The sequence below is a fragment of the Rhinatrema bivittatum genome, chromosome 9 (genome assembly GCF_901001135.1).
Source record: "Rhinatrema bivittatum chromosome 9, aRhiBiv1.1, whole genome shotgun sequence".
In the NCBI taxonomy this organism is placed as follows: domain Eukaryota; kingdom Metazoa; phylum Chordata; class Amphibia; order Gymnophiona; family Rhinatrematidae; genus Rhinatrema; species Rhinatrema bivittatum.
This window is the reverse complement of record NC_042623.1, coordinates 64,429,653-64,450,937: the sequence shown is the minus strand read 5'-3', so window position 1 is coordinate 64,450,937 and position 21,285 is coordinate 64,429,653. Positions and strand designations below refer to the sequence as shown.

At 39.5% G+C, this 21,285-nt stretch overlaps 1 protein-coding gene across 7 annotated transcripts in view; it reads right to left on the bottom strand.

Moving 5' to 3' along the window:
* The window catches only part of TBC1D22A (TBC1 domain family member 22A), a 970,480-nt gene that overhangs the window by 904,661 nt on the left and 44,534 nt on the right, over positions 1-21,285 (bottom strand). The window contains exon 3 of one of the 7 annotated variants that reach the window (XM_029617103.1): positions 5,320-6,000. The exons of the other annotated variants lie outside the window; for them this stretch is intronic. The gene's annotated coding sequence lies outside the window, so the exon portion shown is untranslated. The remainder of the gene's footprint in view (positions 1-5,319; positions 6,001-21,285) is intronic. 7 annotated transcript variants of the gene reach the window in all.

The following is a 21,285-nucleotide window of genomic DNA, read 5'->3' as shown; positions in this document are numbered from 1 at the left end:
TCCTCTGGAAAGGAAATATGCTGTAGTAAATCAGGAAAGAAGTCTAACGGAATTCCCATAGACTTTTCCTCTGCTCCTGACCAAGGAGGAACACAAATCCACAACCCCATTGAGGACAACAGAGATTAAGGGAGAAACCTCTATTTTCTCAGAAGAAACATGATGGGGAAGGAACCTGGCTAAACTGAAAAGAAACTCCTTCTTCATCCTCCAGTTCATGAAGGGACTACCCAGTAGGAGGTGAATCTCTCCCAGTTTGCTGGAAAATGAAACCTATGGCCAGCAACTGCTGCAGAAATGTGCATATAGGTGAACTGGTGAGCTCCACTATGCACACTTTATTCATCAGGGAAAGCAGAGACTCCAATCCTTCTCTCCTTTGCCAATAAGGAAAATAAATTCTTTATGAACTGTCAGCTGATCCATGGACTGAAGTGCCCTCTGGGCCAGGAGTGGAGATTCATCCTCTTCAGAAACCCAAACAGGTTCATCCTCATTCTGTAACAGTAACCTTTGGAACTGAACGCAGTGGAGTTGCCGCAATAAAATTATACAATTTGCTTATATATACTTCGTGTTTGGAACTCCTTTGATTGGGACTTGAACTTTGTTGGTCTGCACTTTCTTGGTTGGATATTTTATGAAGTGCAGCGTTTGCTCGTATTCTTCTTTGGCTAGATTTCAATTACCCCAATATTGACTGGATAAATGTAACATCAGGAAATGCTAGAGACAAAGTTTCTGGATGTAATAAACGACTGCTTCATGGAGCAATTGGTTCAGGGACCAACGAGAAAGGGAGCAATTTTAGATTTAATTCTTAGTGGAACACAGGATTTGGTGAGAGAGGTAACGGTGGTGGGGCCACTTGGAAATACTGATCATAACATGATCAAATTTAAATTAATAACTGGAAGGGAGACAAGTAAATCTACAGTTCTAACACTACATTTTCAAAAGGGAAACTGATACAATGAGGAAAATAGTTAGAAAAAAACTGAAAGGTGCAGCTGCAAAAGATTTAAAATGTTCAACAGTCATGGACATTATTTAAAAATACAATCCTTGATGCACAGTCCAGATGTATTCCATGCATTAAAAAAGGTGGAAGGAAGGCAAAACGATTACCGGCATGGTTAAAAAGTGAGGTGAAAGAAGCTATTTTAGCCAAAAAAAAATCCTTCAAAAATCGGAAGGATCGATCTGAAGAAAATAGAAAAAGCATAAGCATTGTCAAGTTAAGTGTATAACATTGATAAAATAGGCAAAGAGAGAATCTGAAATGAAGTTGGCCATAGAGGCAAAAACTCATAAAAACTTTTTAAAATATATCCAAAGCAAGAAACCTGTGAGGAAGTCGGTTGGATCGTTAGATGACCGAGGGGTTAAAGGGGCTCTTAGGAAAGTTAAGGCCATTGCAGAAAGACTAAATGAGTACTAATGAGGATATTGGGGAGATACCAGTTCCGGAGATGGTTTTCAAAGGTGATGAGTCAGATGAACTGAACCAAATTACTGTAAACCTGGAAGATGTAGTAGGTCAGACTGACAAACTAAAGAGTAGCAAATCACGTAGACTGGATGGTATTTACACTTTCAGATAATAGAAGGACTAGGGGGCACTCCATGAAGTTAGCAAGTAGCACAATTAAGACTAATCGAAGAAACTTCTTTCACTCAACACACAATTAAGCTCTGGAATTTGTTGCCAGAGGATGTGGTTAGTGCAGTTAGTGTAGCTGGATTTAAAAAAGGTATGGATAAGTTCTTGGAGGAGAAGTCCATTAACTGCTATTAATCAAGTTGACTTAGAGAATGGCCTCTGCTATTACTGGCATCAGTAGCATGGGATCTTCTTAGTGTTTGGGTACTTGCCAGGGTCTTGTGGCCTGGTTTGACCTCTGTTGGAAACAGGATGTTGGGCTTGATGGACCTTTGGTCTGACCCAGATTGGCAATTTCTTATGTTCTTACAAGAGAAAAAAATCAGTGCAGTTATTTTTCATTGATTTCTTTTTAGTTCTAATATTGAAATGCCCAAGAAAAAATAAAATAGAAACTAAAAATGAAGGTCTCTACGTAGAGTTTCTGAGTTGGGGTCTACAGCACTCTCTTGTTTTGTTTTCAATAGCTTGTGTGTTAATATTCCTAGGGCCTGATATATTATTTGCAGTGTTCATTTTTCCTGGATAGAGTTGTTGCTGTTTGAGTCATGGGAATTAGTGTTATTTTGATATGACAGATTAGTCTCTTGGGGTAAACTGTATTCTTAGCAAGCTGTGATAGCTTTTATTATATCTAAAAAATACTGTATATGAGCAATTAAGACAATACAGGACCTGTCTTTAATCTGCTATCTGAAGGAGGGACATATGTAGTTTTAAAAAGCTTATGTACAATATGTTTAGGTACATGTATTTTATAGGTTTTTTAAGTAGCCTGTCTTGTTCTATTTTCCTAAAAGGTTTGTATTGTGTGTTAGAGCCTTATGTAATATTTGCAGTGTTGCCTTTTCATAAGTAGGGTTGTTACTGTTTGAATGCCAACAGTTAATGCTATTTTGCTATGGGAGTTTTACTATATTGTAATTGTTTATTTATGGCTTTCTGAGGGACAAGCCCACACCAAATACATGTTAGACCTAATATCATATTGGTTCCAAGTGTCTTTTGTATCTTGTGGAGAGGGGACTAAGGAAGCATGACTGCTGGAGACCTCAATGAATGTATATATGAGTAGGGGGGGGGGGGAAGAGGTTAGAGGGGACTGAGGAAGCGAGACTGCTAATGACTCACAGGGAGGCAGGAGAGCAGTGGAGAGAGGGCTGAGGGAGCAAGATTGAATCCCCTGCTACAAATGTCATCACCCAGCACTGTGAGCCTATATGGATACAGAGATCATCTTAGCTGTCCCATTTTTCCTAGTTCTTAAATTGATGGTCAAACATTTGTGCTTTTTCTTGCTTTAATCCTGCACTCTGGAATTCTTTTCCTCTAGAGATTAATTTAGAGTTGAATTGTTTAACTTTTTGGAAGAAAGTCAAGACTTGACTATTTAAGGATGCCTTTGATAATTATCCATTAGTATTTATCTAAAGTAGGGATGAGTGCCAATGAAGGAGGGAGGGTCCAAAGCAAGGCTCTTTTATTCAGAGTTGGATAATCTTGCATTAGAAGATATAAAATATTTTAATTTATTGACTGGGATGGAGAGAGCAAGTTATTGGGAGATAATAGGTAGACACAAACTCTAAACTAAGTAAAAAGGTTGAAAAAGGTCAGTTACTCATACTGAAAAGATGTTAGAATAGTGTGGATTGATTTGAATAGGTGCCAACATTTGTTAAACAGAAAGATTAACAGTGAGTCAACCAGGCTCACTAACTAAAATTTAAATCAGCAAAAGGATTGTGTAGTACTAACTTTCCTTGAAGCACAAGATATACTGCAGGGGCAGAGCTCAGTAATTATCAACCCAATGGGTTCACTCAGAGGAGAAGATCATCTTGCTGGTGGCTGAAGAGGATTGGTAAGTATTGCTTTGGGAAATCTTAGGACTTAAAAAAGTTTGGGGAAAGGTGAAACGTGGTATATTCTTTAATGTGTGTGTCTGAGATAAAAAGCAAGCCAGAGGGAGTTAAATTCTAGTGTCTGTCTTTCCCTGCCTCCCACCCACCCCCCCTAGCTTACTCTGATTTACAGATAAGAGACATTTTCACATTAAAAATCACAGGCTCTTATCTAAATCATACTATTGCACCAGCTCTTATTGAGAGTGTAATTATCCCCTTGTTGGTCACTATCAGATTAATAGTGAATACACCAATAAATTTAAAGGACTCTAATTGTATGCACTGCTACTTCCCTAGCAACCTAAACTTAATTAGGAACTCAACAAAATTAGGATGAAGACAGCAGTCCTGCAGCAAGGAGGGGGGGGGGGGTTCCAATATTTTGAGCTATGAAAGAAATAGTACTTTCAGAAAGCAGATAGGATGCACTGAACTCAGGCAGCCCAGCCTACACAGAAAGCTGTACACAGAACAATGATGCTCTTAACCTAGAATTCCCAACCCATGGCCACATCAAACAAAAGTATGCTCCAAGTCAAAGCGAGACCCTTAGTTAAGAATAATGTATGTTAGACCAAAACAACCACCACACATGAGGGTACCGTGCTTCTGATAGAAAGACCAACACTTTCACAGATCCTACGTAAAGATGTTGCCAGCCTGGAACTTCCAATAGCCATCATAACAGAGGCTGTCAGAAACTAAAGAAAAGCTTTGAAAAAGTAGTCTTAACTCCTTGTAAGAAGTCATGTGGGAAGCTGGCATATTATACCAACGCTGACTATTGTGAAGATAAAGAGAGCTTAACAGACACTGACTGTGCTAGAAAGAGAAATTAGACCTTACTCATAGCAACTTTTTATATACATTCCCATGGAAGAAAAATGACCAGCGTAGACATGTCAACTGCTGCCCCATTTGGTGAATGGAGACAAAGGTCATTTCCTTGCCCTCATCCTCCCTCAGCAGCTGACTGTCTCTCCCCCTCCCCCCCCGGATCAGGGCTTTAGTCTTGCTAACCAGCAGTTGGAAAAAACTTCCTTTAGGTATTACGTTTATAGGTTTAGTTAGGTTTAGATTTGTTGCATTATCCTCACTGGATTAGGAATGCAAGGATTCCACTGTGTTCCACTGCTGGTGAGTAGTTTGCACTGGGGATACATTGGGTTGGCTTTACTGTTTAAGTTTAGTTTAGGTAAGTTAGTTATTTATTTATTTAAAAATGTTTGTATACCGCTAATATAGAGATACTATTTTAACTATATAAATATACTATAGTTGACAGGAATAGCAGGTTAAGATTAAGGTTCAAGGTACCTAGACATAAAGTGAGACTACGTGGCGAAAGGATATCCAGTGAGTGCGTGTGTGCTCTGCTTGATCGATGCATCTATTTGAAGAACTGCAGTGCTTGTCAGTGTGAATGTGTTTTAAGGTGAAAACTTTTTCTGGGTAATATATGATGCTGCTTATGAGTGTTCTAACAGTTTTCATAGATTTAAGATAATGATTAATAGTTTTAAGGTGTTTTCATGTCTGTCTCTTTGCTGTTTGTGTTTATTTTATGTGAATTTTGGCCAAGCGCTCACAAAAATCTTTCCCTTCTCAAGCACCTCAATGCTTTGTAGGAATGAAGAGAGAAAAAGGTGATGATTACATTGTGCCTGAATTATTCTATTAAATATTTTGTCATTTCTTATGTTTAGCAAATCCATTCTTGTTTTGGCTAGTGTATTACATTCTTTTCACCTCTTAATCTAGCTTATCTGTGCGTAAATGCAGCTCTGCCTCTGAGATCGCTGTCTTGATTTCTGCTGTCTCTGTACTGTAGATACATTCAAATCCATTCCATGTTTTCTAGTAGCCCAGTTTCTTTTTCCAGGCTCTGAATGTTTAAGACATGTGAACTCAAATAATTTCCTTCTCATTTCAAAGTAATTATATATGAAATAGAATAATGTTATTGAATCACAAAAAACAGAAGCCAACTCCTCTCAATATAAACAATCAAAAAGCACCAAACAGAGGGAAATAGAATCCAATCCTATTGCCACAAACCAATATACACAAGAGACAATATCATAGACAAATGCTTATCTACTTCTCTCGCCCGCAATGGGCCTTAGGCAGTCGTCAGCCTTCTGAGCAGCATTTTTCATAATCATTATTGTCTCTTGCATTTCTACTACTAAAGACCACATTATTCAATTTTACAGCAAAACTTTATTAATGCATCTCTTAAAATAGTATCAACCTATTATCTCTATATTGAAACCGGAATACTTAGCCAATTCAGAAGCACATCAGCTCCTGATTTTTGACTGGAACAAATTCTCAAACTTTTCACCCGACATGGGCCATGTTTCGACTATTACAGTCTTCTTCAGGGGAAATAGTTAATATCCACCATCGGCACAATATTCTCTTAACCTAAAAAGAAACATAAAATAAAAAACTCACACACACTCTTTCTTAAAAGTGAATCCTTCATATCTAATTTCCATCTCAAAAATCCAGCTCTAAAGAATGTCCTAGCACATATCCAACATCTGTTACACTGAACTGCTATATTGTTTTCTACTTTATATCATAGAAATAATCGCTTATCCAGACACTCAAATAATGTCTCTTCAAAGACAATGCCACAACATGGCGTCTCGGCATTTCAGCTCATTCAAGATCCAAAAAGTCAAGTTTAAGTGTACCTCCCTCTCTAACGTCACCGGAAATGATCACTCCTTCCCTGAAACAGGGACTACAATGCCCACAATTCAAACATCAAGTCAAATTTAAAGGAAACGCAGCATCTAATCATTCAAAAAACAGACCAGTCTATTTCTTTAATTAATCCTTTCGGAGTCACCGTATCAAAATAGTAAATCCACTTTTGTTCCCTCTGTATCAAATAATTGTCAAAGTCACCACCCCAATTACATGGTCTCAGTTGTTCAATCACTGCAAAGGTTAAATCCAAAAATGTATGACTTTTTTCACAACAATGTTGAACTAGTATAACAAATGTTGGATATGTGCTAGGACATTATTTAGAGCTGGATGTTTGAGATGGAAATTAGATATGAAGGATTCACTTTTAAGAAAGAGTGTGTATGAGTTTTATTGTATGCTTCTTTTTAGGTTAAGAGAATATTGTGCCGATGGTGGATATTAACTATTTCCCCTGAAGAAGATTGTAATAGTCAAAACATGGCCCATGTCGGGTGAAAAAATTGGGTGAAAAATTTGAGAATTTGTTCCAGTCAAAAATCAGTGGCTGATGAGCGTCTGAATTGGATAAGTATTCCGGTTTCAATATAGAGATAATAGGTTGATACTATTTTAAGAGATGTGTTAATAAAGTTTTGCTATAAAATTGAATAATATAGTCTTTAGTAGTAGAAATACAAGAGACAATAAATGATTACAAAAAATGCTGCTCAGAAGGCTGACGACTGCCTGAGGGCCCATTGCGGGCGAGAGACAGTAGATTACAATTCTTGAGCATTTGTCTATGATATTGTCTCTTGTGTATATCGATTTGTGGCAATAGGATTGGATTCTATTTCCCTCTCTTTGGTGCTTTTTGATAGAGTAATGTTATGCATTGTTTAAGATAATTTGTTAATACAAAAGGGCAAACATTATGAAAAGCTTTAAATATTTTTAGATATGTCGCCATGGTCAGTATGTGTTCTGGAGTTTACCTTGTTTTTCATTTTCCTGCTTTCAGGTAATAGTTAATGTATTCATGAATTCAGAAACGCTGCCTTTATAAAATATTAAGAATTAATCACATCTATTTAAAAGCATTTTATTTGCCTTCTCTCATATGAAAAATGTATATAGATTATGAAAATCAAGATGGCGCCCAAATAGAAAGTCCCCCCCTTAGGAATTTCTCCTCTCCCCTTGTTGCAGAAAAGAGAACAAAAAAAAAACCAACAACTCACAGCTTGTCTCTTGCATTATTAATCCCCTTATTTGCTTACATTATATGGCATCATAAATTTATTATTCCGTTTTTAAATTCTTATTAACCATGTTAATATTTTTAATTCTTTTTTAAGGTAGAGGAATAAAAAAGGGAACAAACTAAATTGATTATTTTGTCTTGTTCTTGAATTAAGAAGCAGTTTAGCAGAAGAATTTAAAAGTAAATAACTTCTTCAGACCTCTCAGGATTTTATATGATACCCAATATTGATAAATGGAACTAGGATACCGATAAAAACTGTCTCAAGGAACTTAGGGGTGTTATCTGACAAAAAGTTAAATTTTTTGCCGCAATTAAAGTCAAAACTTAGATCAGTTTTGTTTTTGTTTGATTTTTTAATTAGAGACATTGCGTCACATAAGATATGTATTGGATCACAAAGATTTTCACACATTGGTGCAATCGTTTGTGCTCTCATCTACAGATTATTGTAACAGTTTATATATGGGTTTACCGGGATCTTGTATTCGTGCTCTGCAAGTTTTACAAAATTCTGCTGCAAGGCTAGTCATGCATGACCAGCCTTGGGATCATGTCACTCCCCTTTTATATTAATTGATTTTAGGGTTTGTTTGTTTTTTATTATTTAATTTTTTTTAATATTTAAGATACAATTCACAACAAAACAATAACAGTACATAAAATTTCACACCAAACATCATATTTCTATATCTGTGAGTCTATTTACTCTATTTACCAGCTCAATAGAGGTTATTAGGATTGGGCATTCAGGTATGATCTCAACTGAATAGGTTGGTTAAAAACATATTTCTTCCCCTAACATGTAATAATACAACGGCATGGAAATCTCAATATGAATTTGGCCCCTTTTTGTTGAGCTTCCCCCCTCATTGATAGAAATTCCTTTCTTCTGATTTGTGTCTCTCGTGAAATATCTGGAAAAATCCTTATATTCTGACCGTAAAACTTAACATTTTGATTTCTGAAATATAATCTGAGTAATGAATCTCTTTCAGATAGAAAGGAAAGTTGCACAATGAGGGTAGCTCTAGTACTTATGTTTGTCTCGAAAGACTTTTCCAATAAATCGGACAAATTCAAATCGCCTTGATTATCTTGTTTTTTATTTTCTATTTCTTGATTCTGAGGAATATAGTATATTCTTGCAATTGCTGGTATTGCCTCGTTGGTATACTTTAACACATTAACAAGATAGCTTCTAAATAGGTCAATTGCAGATATTAAATGAGTTTTAGGAAAATTAAGTATTCTTAAATTATTTTTTCTAATTTGATTTTCTATAACTTCCAGTTTATCATAATGAATTTTTTCAGACCTAATTAGGTTTACTTGTACTTTATCTATCTCCTTCACTTTTACCTCTAAAGAATTCACAACACCTTCTATTTTATCAATCTTCGTCTGTAAGACCAAGTTCCTATTCAAAACCTCCTGCAATGTATTAGCAATATTATTTATAGATTTTTGAATTGTGACTAACATAGTCCCAATTTCTTCCAGGGTAAAGTTCCTTGAAGTAGATATTCCAGTTAAGGACCCACCATGAATACCTCCACTTCCTCCCTCTATTGGAGCCTGCCTGGGTACAGACTTTAAAGAGGGAATACCATTTTGTTCCCTAGAGTCCATCTCTGGGCTCTCCGAGGAGCAGATTAAATCCTCTGCTACTCTCTGATCTCGCAATGGCGTGAAATTCAGATTAAGTTTGGATCCTCCAAAAGAAAAATCCCTTCTCTATTCCCAGATGGCGGCTCAGGTGTCTCTGGTGCTCCAGGAGTTAAAGATGTCTCTTGAGTCTGAAGGATTATCCCCTGCTCCTGGTCTAGTCCCTCAGTGACTCCTGCTCCTGGTGTATCTATGGGAGTCCTTGCAAAGCAATCCTCTATTTTGGGTTAATAGACACTGGTGTAGAATAAAATTCTCTCAGCTTTGCCTTCCTCTTTGTATGTGGCATTGCAAAGAGGAGACCCAGCTGAGTTCAATATTGTAAACCAAGATTAAAAAAGAAAAACACCAAAGAGAAAGGTCTTACCTAGGATCCTTTGCAGTTGACAATATCAAAAAGCCTTATTACCTTCCCATAAACTCATGACAGCGGTACAATTAATCAGAATCTCCTGCCAAAGCCAAACACGCCAAGCTATGCCGAGCAAAGCCGCGCGCAGCTTTGGCGGCATGCTGGCGGCTGCGGCACGCCGCTAGGATGCCGCTTTTGTAGGCGTCTCGCTCAAACTCTACCCCCGACGTTCAGGCCTCGCAGTAAGATCAGGTAAAGGAAGGAAATTCACCTCCAGACAATCAAAGGCAAACTGCTGCAGTTTGGGAGTTGTGGGATGCCGCTTTTGTAGGCATCTCGCTCAAACTCCGGCCCCGACGTCCAGGCCGCGCAGTAAGATCAGGTAAAGGAAGGAAATTCACCTCCAGACAATCAAAGGCAAACCGCTGCCGATTTTAGTTTTTAAAGCTCTGAAATGAATGGGCATTTATATTTATTTATTTAATACTTTTTTATACCGACATTCATGACAAGTCATATCACATCGGTTTACATCAAAACTTAGAGAACGGGAGAAATTACAATAAACAAGGGGTGATAACTTGGAATGAGAAGGGTAAAGAAGCTGGCGTAGGCACGTTTAGGAGCCTCAGGGAGATGGGTAAGATAGAAACAAAAGAAGGGTATTTTGAATTCTTATGTTCCTAGTCACACTCTTCAGTCACAAGAATTGGCTTTTAAGAGTTCCATCAATTAAAGAAGCTAGAAAGCGGGCTTTTCTGTTATTGGCCCAATTTTGTGTAATTCATTGCCCAGGGAACTACGCAAGATATCCGATTTAAAGTTGCTTCATAAACAATAAAGACCCATTTATTTTTAGAAGCTTTTTTTTAAGTAACGTTCTTAAAATATTTTTCATATGTATGAATTTTATATTGTATTTACTATGGGGTAGATTTTCAAAGAGTTACGCGCGTAACCCCCGGAAACCTACCCCAACCCCCCCCCCCCCCCCCCGAGCCTATTTTGCATAGGCTCGGCGACATCCGTAAGTCCCGGAGCTTTCCTGGGGGGGGGGGCATGTCAGGGGCGTGTCGTGGCGGCGCGTCATCAGGGAGAATTCCGGGGGCATGGCCACGGCCTCCGGACCAGCCCCCGGACCGGAACCTGGCGTGCCGGCAGCCGGCCCGAGCAGGTGTAACTTTGGGAATAAAGGTGGGGGGGGTAGATAGGGCTGGGGGGGGGGGGGGGGTTAGATAGGGGAAGGGATTGGAAGGTGGGGGGAGGCAGAAGAAAAGTTCCCTCCGAGGCCGCTCTGATTTCGGAGCAGCCTCGGAGGGAAAGGGCAGCGTGCGCAGGGCTCAGCACACACAAGGTGCACAAATGTGCACCCCCTTGCGTGCGCCGACCCCGGATTTTATAAGCTACGCGCGTAGCTTATAAAATACGGCGTACTTTTGTTTGCGCCTGGTGCGTGAACAAAAGTACGCGCTCGTGCTTTTTTATAAAATGTACCCCCTATGTGTGTTGCAACCTGCTTAGCACAACTGGTTTGAAATGGATGAGAAATGTTTTTAAATAAACTTAATGAGCTAGTAAAAAGAGAATGATAATAATCTGTGTTCTTGTACACCGAATGCAATATAGAATCTTTTGAGCTAAAGCTCATTAATTGAGAATTTTTATTATAAATGAGGAAACTTTAAAGGTAAAAATGCTCACATCAGATTCATTTGTGTATGAATTGCTCTTATTAAAATATAACCCAGTGCCTGGGCTGCTCTACACTCCTTTTCTTGGTTTTTAAAACTCTATTGGCATATAGAGAAACTTCTGCGGGTGTGTAAAAGAGAATAATGAATCCATCTGGAATGGATTTGTATTGGTATTGAGTGTAGGACTACAGTAAATGGTTACAAATGGCTCAGATACTTTTTAACCTTGCATCATCTCTCTCTCTCTCTCTCTATGGGGACTGTTTTTATAATTTTTCTAAGAAAAGAAAACCTCTCAGATCTACTTCATGTTTTCTGCCCCTGCTATCTTTCTAGTCTTCAATGCTTCTCTCTTAGCATAGCTTACCTTCCTTTCTCAATCTAAACTCAGCTAAAATTACTTTCTTAAGGAAGTATTACGGTATACCCTGTACACATGCTTTCATTAAGAATGATATGTAATTGCACACTTCAAGTCCCCTCACTCAAGAAAGCCCGCCTCACAGCCACAAGGGCCCGTGCCTTCTCCATCGCTGGTCCCATGCAATGGAATACCCTACCTATCGATATTCGCCTCGAGCCTTGCCTTCAGAAATTCAGAAGAGCTTTAAAAACCTGGCTCTTCCACCAGGCCTTCCCGGACTAATCGCGACCACCTTCCCCGACCTCTTGAAATTTGTTAATGTTGTAAATACTGTAACTCTCGGCCATGGACTCTTTAATGTTTTGGCCATGTAATCGTTAAATCCTTTGTCATATCATGCAACCTGTAAATAACTTTTTAAATTGTTGAACCCATTTAATCTTTTTGTACTCTTCTATACTTAACTCTGTTTTCACTATCCTTCTCGCCTACTTTGTTGCAATACTGTGCGATGCTCTTACCTTAAGAGCCTCAATCCGTAGCCTGCCAGTTGTCCAATTTCCCCCTACCCTGTTCATTGTAACTTTCCTCCTTTCTAGTTGAAATGTAAACCGATATGATGTGTATTTTAATGTCGGTATAGAAAAGCTGTTAAATAAATAAATAAAATAAATATTACCAAATGTTGATGTGAAGATACCTAAATATTTTGAAAATCTTGATATGTACAGTTATCTCAAGGACATTTGTGTTTTATGATATCTAACTTCTTTCAAATTTTTTCTTAACTCTTCATCTTGCACTGTGACTTTTCCAAGGTTTTCCTCTTGCCCTGTTTAAAAGCAAGGGTTAATAAGAAGGAAAAGGTTTTTCTTTCTCCTATACTACGTTAAATAGTAAAGATTTGTTTATTTCTTTTCTTCCTGTGTTACATAGATGAACTCGTGTTAGAGTACTCTGTTTAGCTTTAGAAAGAACAGAAAAGGTGAACAAATATACGTTTAGCTCTGTTTTAAATCTTAACAATATATTTATATAAAATGAATCTAACACAATAGCAGCAAAATGGCACCAGAAAGCTAGAATGTTTATCTTCTCCCCACCCCACCCCCCCTCAGGAATGTTCTGCATATCACATGTTATTGCATTATATTTGAGAGACAGTCTTTTTAATCTTATTCTTGAGAATTGCAAGTATCCTTTGCATTATAAGAAATATTTATCTAAAGTTTTGCCTTGCTCTGAATGGAATGCAGAGGATAATATAACAGGATAGAGGCGGTCCAAAGAAGAGCGACCAAAATTTTGGGTCACTTACAATATATATCAATATGTATTGCTTACAATATGAAAATTGCGCTTTGAATGTTCTCTTTCATGTCAAATCTGTTATTATAAATGCATATTATTTTGTGTGAGGAGGTGCAAGGCTGTAAAGTTTTCCTAGGGCACCTAATACCCTTGCACTGGCCATGGGCATTGCTGTACAAACACTGAACAGAGTCTCCCAACTAGTTGTGTCATGTGCTGTATAATGGGTGAGTGTGCAGTTTTTTACTTGGCCATAGGCGCCAAATTGGCCAGCTACAGCTCTGGAGAGTTGGATCAGAGAAGAGTGCTAAAATGTTGCATAATTGGATTTCATTAAGGCATTTGACCTGGTTCCACATAAGCACCATAAATAAACTGAGCGCTCTAGGTATGAGCCCTAAAATGACTGACTACGGTAGAAACTGGTTGAGTGCGAGGCAAGCAAGCATAATGGTAAATGGAGTTCACATCAAGGAGAGGGATATTACTAGCAGTGTACAACAGGGCTCTGTTCTTGGATCAGTTCTTTCCAACATTTTTGTGAGCAACAGTGTGGAAGGATTGCTGAGAAAAGTTTGTCTTTTTGCCAATGATACCAAAATCTGCAACAGGTTATACAGTAGGAAGGTGTGACAAAAATGATGAGGGATCTAGCGAAGCTTGAGGAATGATCTAGAGTTTGGAAAATAAGATTTAATGCTAAAAAAACCCAGTCATGCATTTTGACTGCAAAAACCCAAGGGAGTACAAAAAAAAAAAAAAAGCAGGATCTAGATGTGGTCATATCTAATGATCTTAAAGTGACCAAGTGGATAAGGTAATGGCAAAAACCTTGAAAGATGCTTGACTGCATAGGACCTACAGAAGGCAGGTCTCTTTCAATAGAAAGTATGTTCTAAAATGAGGGGTCATGGGATGAGAGTGAGAGAGGGTAGACTCAGGAGTAATCTAAAGAAATATTTCTTTACAGAGAGGGCAGTGGATTCATGGAACAGCCTCCCCATGGAAGTGGTGGAGACAAAAGACAGTATGTGAATTCAAGAATGCATATGATAAACACAGAGGATCTCCAAGGGAATAATTGGTGTGGATGGGCAGACCAGATAGGCTATATGGTATTTTTCTGCCGTGATGTTTTTCTGTTTACCCAGTTACCCATATCTCTTTCATATAGAACTTTGTAACAGATCATATTCATATCCCTCAGAGTAATAAAGTGCATAATATACCCTCTTATCTAAAATCTCAATTATCCAAACATTTTGGGTATCATCCAAATGATTTGGATGAATAAAATCAGTATCAACAGCTAAGAATACATTTTCTCTATAAACTGTCAAGTGCCAAACAGGTCTAGTAATTCACGCACTGTAGTAAAAAATAACCCCGCAAAGCTTTTCAGTATCAATTTATGCAAAGACAAAGACACTACTATAAGACAATACTGTACAATTACCAATTAGCTTTGATTTAAGGTTACATTGCAGACATGATTTCTTAACAGAAGCAACCATCAAATGAAAACCCTATTACCTAATAAGTCAAAGATTACTTGAAATATTTAAAACATCTCATACTTTGAAGCATGCAAATTAACATTTATGTATCAACTACATGAAAATAGTGACCTTTTAAATTACAAGGAAATTGGGCAATAAACAGATTAAGTTCAGTATAAATTGAAGCTGCTGCACCAATTAAGAAATTTTAATTGAAGTTGGGACCACAATGAAGATATTCAGCAGGCATTGTACAAAAAAAGAGGATATGTATGTACCAAAACAGTTGTCACTAGAAACAACTGACAGCAATTTAAAATGTCTATTCTGTGTAGATACCTAACCTGCTAATGAACTCTACCGAAGTCAAGTAACACATCTGGTACACAAATTAAGAGTCCAAGAGGGGTTTTATTACATTTATTCAATTATATCATGTTGCATTGCAGTAAAAGCATGAAATAATGCTGTGTAAATTGACATTACAGTTAAATCTTTTTTTTCACTGTCATAACAAAGGTTAAATTACTACAGTTATCAAAACAATTAATGCAAGCTTTAAAAAAAATCTTTGTTCAGCACTGCAAAATAGCTTACTGATTAATAATACAAATACGTTCCAAATTCTCCTCCAGCTCTTTGTTAGTTGGATGCACAGTGCATTAAACCTGGCTGGAGATGTGTTTTATATCAAGAAATATTTTAAGCTATAATTAAGCAACAAAGCTACCATGAGTTATCTCTGTGAGGTAGAGTGGTTTCCTATTCTTTGCCTGCTTACTTTCATTATTATTTATTACTATTGTTGGAACACACATCAGTGCATACAGCACCAATCAAGTATGTTTATAAGGCCCCATATCCCAATAAGCTTCCCAGCAGGGATTATGCAGAGAGAGTTTAAGGAATGTCCTCAGATGAGTTATAGATCAAGTAAAATGACTTTCATTATCAATATGAAGCCATACATTTTGGCTTTAATTTGCCACAGGAGATCACTCACCAATCAGACTGGCAGATTCAGCCTTTTCAGAAGATAAAAGCTAATATTTGCAAAATAGTCGCACAATAGTGTGAAATTACCCCAAAATTAATAGAACACATCTCCATCGTTCATGTATAGTGAGGCAAAGGTAATGAAGTAGGAAACTTTTCAATATTCCAAATTCAGAACCAACTTTATTAAGTTTATTAAATCAAGGAAAGAAAAAATATTTAATGAGATTTAATGAGAGGTATAAACAAAGAGCAAGTTTCTCAGGTAAACTGCATTCAAATTAACTGCTGCATGCAAAAGCAATGGAAAGTGCAGATAATCGCCTACTGTGAACTTATCATAGTGGTCATGTTAGGACAACAAGAGTTGTGAAGCTTAAAAAGGGGCTTTCATCAACTGGGGGAATAACCACATTGATGTCCCAAGATACTAGAAATCCCCTTATGAAATGTTTCAAATAAAGTTAGTCCCACATAAACTTGACAACTAAAGAATAATCAGATATTAAGTCCCTTCTATAAACCGGCAGCAAGCATTAAATGCACCTAAATGAATCCTAATGAAGTGAAATCCTTATACCAAGACTGCATGAGTTGTAGAAGGTTTTCAGAAAGTTTTAGTTACCTGTTTTACTAGAGTGCTTTAAAATCATTCATTAACATGTTAACAGTTGATTTTAACACAAGTCTTGTCAAGGGATTTAATCCCAATTTACTAAAAGGCATAAAGCCTTGAGTAAATGAGGCATTAACATAGGTTTTACCATGGCTGGGAATGCATCAGCATTAACAACAGTCCTGATGGGAACTTCAATTATTTATGCCCAAAAAGGACTCCCAAAGGTAGAATCCTCCATCCCCGAGACTTCAAAGAGCCTACACCATTTACCCCCTCAAATGAAGATGAAAAAAGGAGAGAGGTCAACTCACTCATGCCCTGTTGGTTTTGATGGACAAAATGGCCAAGTACAGCAAAGGAGCATCAGAAGTAATGCAGGAGCAAGTCAGTCACTGCCATTATTTCAACTGAAGCCAGTTGAGCCTAAGAGAATCCTCCTCTCTATTGCGCCCCCCCCCCCCAAGAAGAAATAAGTGTCATGCTGGGTCAGACCAAGGTCTATAAAGACCAGCATCTCGTCCCTAACAGTGGCCAGACCGTGTAACAAGTATTCAGCAGATCTCCCCAATAGGATACCTATTTATTGTAACTCACTCCCAAGGTTAAGCAATGGCTTAATAAGTCTATCTGGCTAATAACTATTTATGGACTTTTCCCTCAGAAACTTGCCCAATCTTCGTTTGCACCCCACTATGTTAATTTTCCTTGACCACATCCTCTGGCAAGAGAATTTCCACAGTTTGATTATGCACAAACTCTTCCAAAACAAACAAAATTTTGCACGGATGTTCTCTAGGATCTCAAACAAAACCATACTAAATTTTTCACCTGGATCTCCATTGATTGGAGAGCTAGAGGCAACTGAATGGAAGTCATCTCTGAGAACCATGCTCTGTGTAACCTAAAATGGCCATTTTATACAGATGCTTCAACCTGACAACACCTCTTAGGGGCCTGAAATTTTGTGGATTAGTATAGCCCCTAGAGGTAAGTCCCAGTGCAAAGTTCAGAACATAATGTGAGCTTGCCTCCCTTATTATGGGCCAGTAAAGTATAGGGTTGTTTGGCTGCAGTGCCCGGACAAAGTGGCCATTTTGTGTTGTGCGTCGCACAGTACTCTAAGAGTGACCTTCATTCAGCTGCCTCTATCTATTGAACCAATAGAGACCCAGCCAAAACATTTTTGCATAGTTCTGTTTGAGGCCCTAGCAAACATCCACACAAAATTTTATTCAATTTGAAGGAGGCTGAGCGTGGATGATTTTCTAAATTGTTCCACTTGACATGGAATGCCCCTTCTATGATTTGTTTTATATCTTCCGGTTGTTAGTTTCTTGGAGTGTCTCCTAGTCCTTTTGTTGTCTGAAAGGGGAAATAACTGTACCCAATTTACCCATTCCAGCTCATTCACAATTTTATAAATTTCAATCTCCTCTCACTCATCTCTTTTCAAACATAAAGAGCTCTAATCTCTTTAGTCTCTCTCCATAAGGGAGCTTTTCCATCCTCTTTATCATTTTTGTGGCCTTCTTCTGTACCTTTTCTATGTTCACAATGTCTTTTATAAGATGGGTTGACTAGAACTGCACACAATACTCAAGGTATGGTTGTACCATGGATCTATTCAAAGGCATTATGATATTCTCAGTTTTGTTCTCTATTCCTTTCCAAATAATTCCTAACATTCTTTTTGACCACTGCCACACACTGAGCTGAAGATTTCAAGATACTGTCCACAAGAACTCTGAGGTCCTTTTTCTGAGTGATGAATCCAGGGCCGGTGCAAGGGGATTTGGCGCCCTAGGCGAGCCTTCTTCCTTGCGCCCCCCCCCCCCCCCCCGGTCTCGGCCCCGACTCCTACCTCATTCTCAATCACGCCCGCTGACTGGGGTTTTCTGGGTCGCGAGCAGATTGGGCACTGCTTGCGGCCGCCAAATCTCCACTCCTCTTTGCCACCACTTGCGGCCCCATATGGCTCGCACCCAGTGGCGCACCAAGGGTCTCCAGCGCCCAGGGGCCAATGCATTTGTGTGCCACAGAAAATCAGTGGCATCTCTAGACAGAAGAATTTGTTTTGGGTGGGGGGGGAGCCAAAATGACATTTCTTCATCACACCCACCTCTATAGCATGGATCCTGCTTTAAAATTGGTTATAAAAAAAAGTGTTGTTAAAAAAAGTCCAAAGGGTCCTCTGCATTATTTTAAAAAGCTGGCCAGTTTCACACTTCTAGTAAAACTACTATAAAATTATTTGATAGCCTCATTCAACTAATTCTATATGATTATGAGAATGAAGTCTGGAATATATAGGAAAGGACAGAATGTCAATATAAATCCTGCACCTCCAGTTCTGTATCTCTGTGCATCCACTGAAATTCCCCCAAACAATGGAGCTTGGATGTTTCCCTTACAGCTCATCATACTAAAAGATATTTTCAAATTCTGGTGTCACCTCACAGTAACAGCAGCACAAACACCTTCCACTGCCAGACACATTGTGAACTAACATAAAGCACCGCAAAAGAGACACCCAAAATCTATACTGCAATCCCATCATAACATAACAGTAATAACACCAAGCACTCAAACAACAATAACCCTACCTGTGAAAAAGCAAGGGTAAATATTACACAGGGTCCTAGAATACCAATACACCACCTACTGAGGAAACACAACAAACCCGATTGCTATAGATCCCTATACAGACACTACATGCTAGCAGAATCTCTCATCGTGGTCACACACACAGAGCAGAGACAGACCCTCACCAAATACAGAATACAAAATAAAGGAGCACAAATTAGACAAAAACTGGAATGGAAACCCCAAGAAGCCAGACTCTGTGTATTAATAATGGAAAAACAGAACCACCATTCCTCATAAAACAAATAAAATCAAGAAACAAAGCATCAGTTATAATAGTAAAACCATACTAATAAAATATTTTAAAACTACTGATAAATAGAATTTCTATTAATTAAAATCATATACATTTTTTACAATTTCCCAAACACCAATAAAATATTTCAAAACAGTACATATATCAAATAACACACAATAATTAAAATTAATAAGGATTTTAAAAAGCCCCTGCTGTCCATACATGGGAGCTCTTGATTTCCAGTCACCCTGATATTGTCGAGGATTAGGAGGTTATCCTCTCTCTCTCACACATACTCACATGTCCATTCTCTCTCACACATACACTGTCACATACATACACATTCATGCTCTTATACCCAACCATAACCTCTCGCTCTCACAGACACTGACACACTCAGGCTCTAAGGCACTCTCTCCCCCTCCACACACACCCCCACACAAACTCTTACTCCCCTGGATTTTCTCATACACACTCATGCTCTCACTCTCACTGGCTCCCTCACATACACACAAACACACACTCCCAGGCAAGCTCCCACTCGTTCTCACACACACACACACACACACAGGCAAGCTCCTAGTCATTCTCACACTGAACCCCAGGCAGGCTCCCATTCATTTTCACACCACTCCCTCCCCATCCCCCAGGCATGCACACATTCATTCTCACACACACAGACCCCCAGGCAGGCACCAATTTATTCTCACACACACCCATACACCACAAACAGGCAGGCACCTATTCTCACACATACAAACCCCAGGAAGACACCCATACATTCTCATTCACAGACACACCCTCAGGCAGGCACCCATGCATTCACACACATACACCCCCAGGCAGACTCCCATTCATACACATGCACACACTAAAGGCAGAGACCCCCTCTCTTTCTTTTGCCAGCAACCTCAGAGCCTCTCTCATTCTTCTGCTGCCACTGTCACTGCTGCTGTATGGCTATTGCGGAGGTGCTGATTGCTGCTATTTGCACTGAAGCCCATTCTGCTGCCTCCTCTGTGCAGGCCCCATGGGCTTCCAGTTGCTCTATGCTGATCTCGTACATTGTGAGATCCGCATGGAGAAAGTGCTACTCTTGCACATTCCCAAAGATTACATGTTCCAATCAGTAAAAAGTAATTTATTTCTTTTTACATTTGCTGTCTGATCTTAGTTTTCTAATCGGTTGGTCACAGGCTTTTTTTTTTCCACCTTCCCTTTCTTATTTTTTTGCCAATTCCTTTTATAACATTTATTTTCTCTCCATCTGTCTGCTTCCCTCAAACACACGGTCAGGTTCTCACTCTCACATGCTTTCTCTCACTCACATACACAGGCACTCATTCTCACATGCTGTCCCTCATACAATCATTTATACACAGTCTCTCTCTTGCACATGCTGTCTAACTCTCACACCCACATGCTGTCTTGCTCAAGCACAGGTTCTCACTGTCACATGCTCTCTCTCATACAATCATTCCTACACACAGGCTCTCACTGTCACATGCTGACTCACACACACAGGCTCTCTCTCACTCCCACATGCTGTCCTGCTCAAGCACAGGCTCTCACTGTCACATGCTCTCTCTCATACAATCATTCCTACACACGGGCTCTCACTGTCACATGCTGACTCACACACACACACACACACACACAGGCTCTCTCTCACTCCCACATGCTGTCTTGCTCAAGCACAGGCTCTCACTACCACATGCTGTCTCTCACACACACAAAGGCTCTCCCATGCTGTCTCTGCAAACATTCAGGTCTTCACTCCCACACACACACACAGTCTCTCAACTCATCTCATACACGCACACATACACACTGTACAAACCCTCAGTCTCTCTCTCTCACCTCTGGGCCTCCTCTTCACGGGCCACTGCAGGATGGGCTCTGCAGCGGCCCCGGTCTTCTCGAGCCGCGCTGATCCTCTTCTGAACGTGGCAGATGCTCCTCCTCCTTCCGGCACGCGGCTGATGCTCCTCCTCTTTCCTGCCCGCTCGGCTCCGGCAACATTTTTCTTCCGGGGCCGCGCGGGCAGGAAGGAGGAGAAGTTCCTGCATTGGCTGATGCTCCTCCTCCTCCTTCCTGCCCGCGCGGCTCCAGCAACATTTTTCTTCCGGGGCCGCGCGGGCAGGAAGGAGGAGAAGTTCCTGCATTGGCTGATGCTCCTCCTCCTTGCTTCTCCTCCTTTCTGCCCGCGCGGCTCCGGCAACATTTTTCTTCCGGGGCCGCGCGGGCAGGAAGGAGGAGGAGCACCAGCATGTTTAGACGCGACTGTACCACGGCCCTGCGATCTTCTTGCTGTGTGTATCTGCCATTGGGATGACGTCCACCGGCGGCCACTGGCCGTCA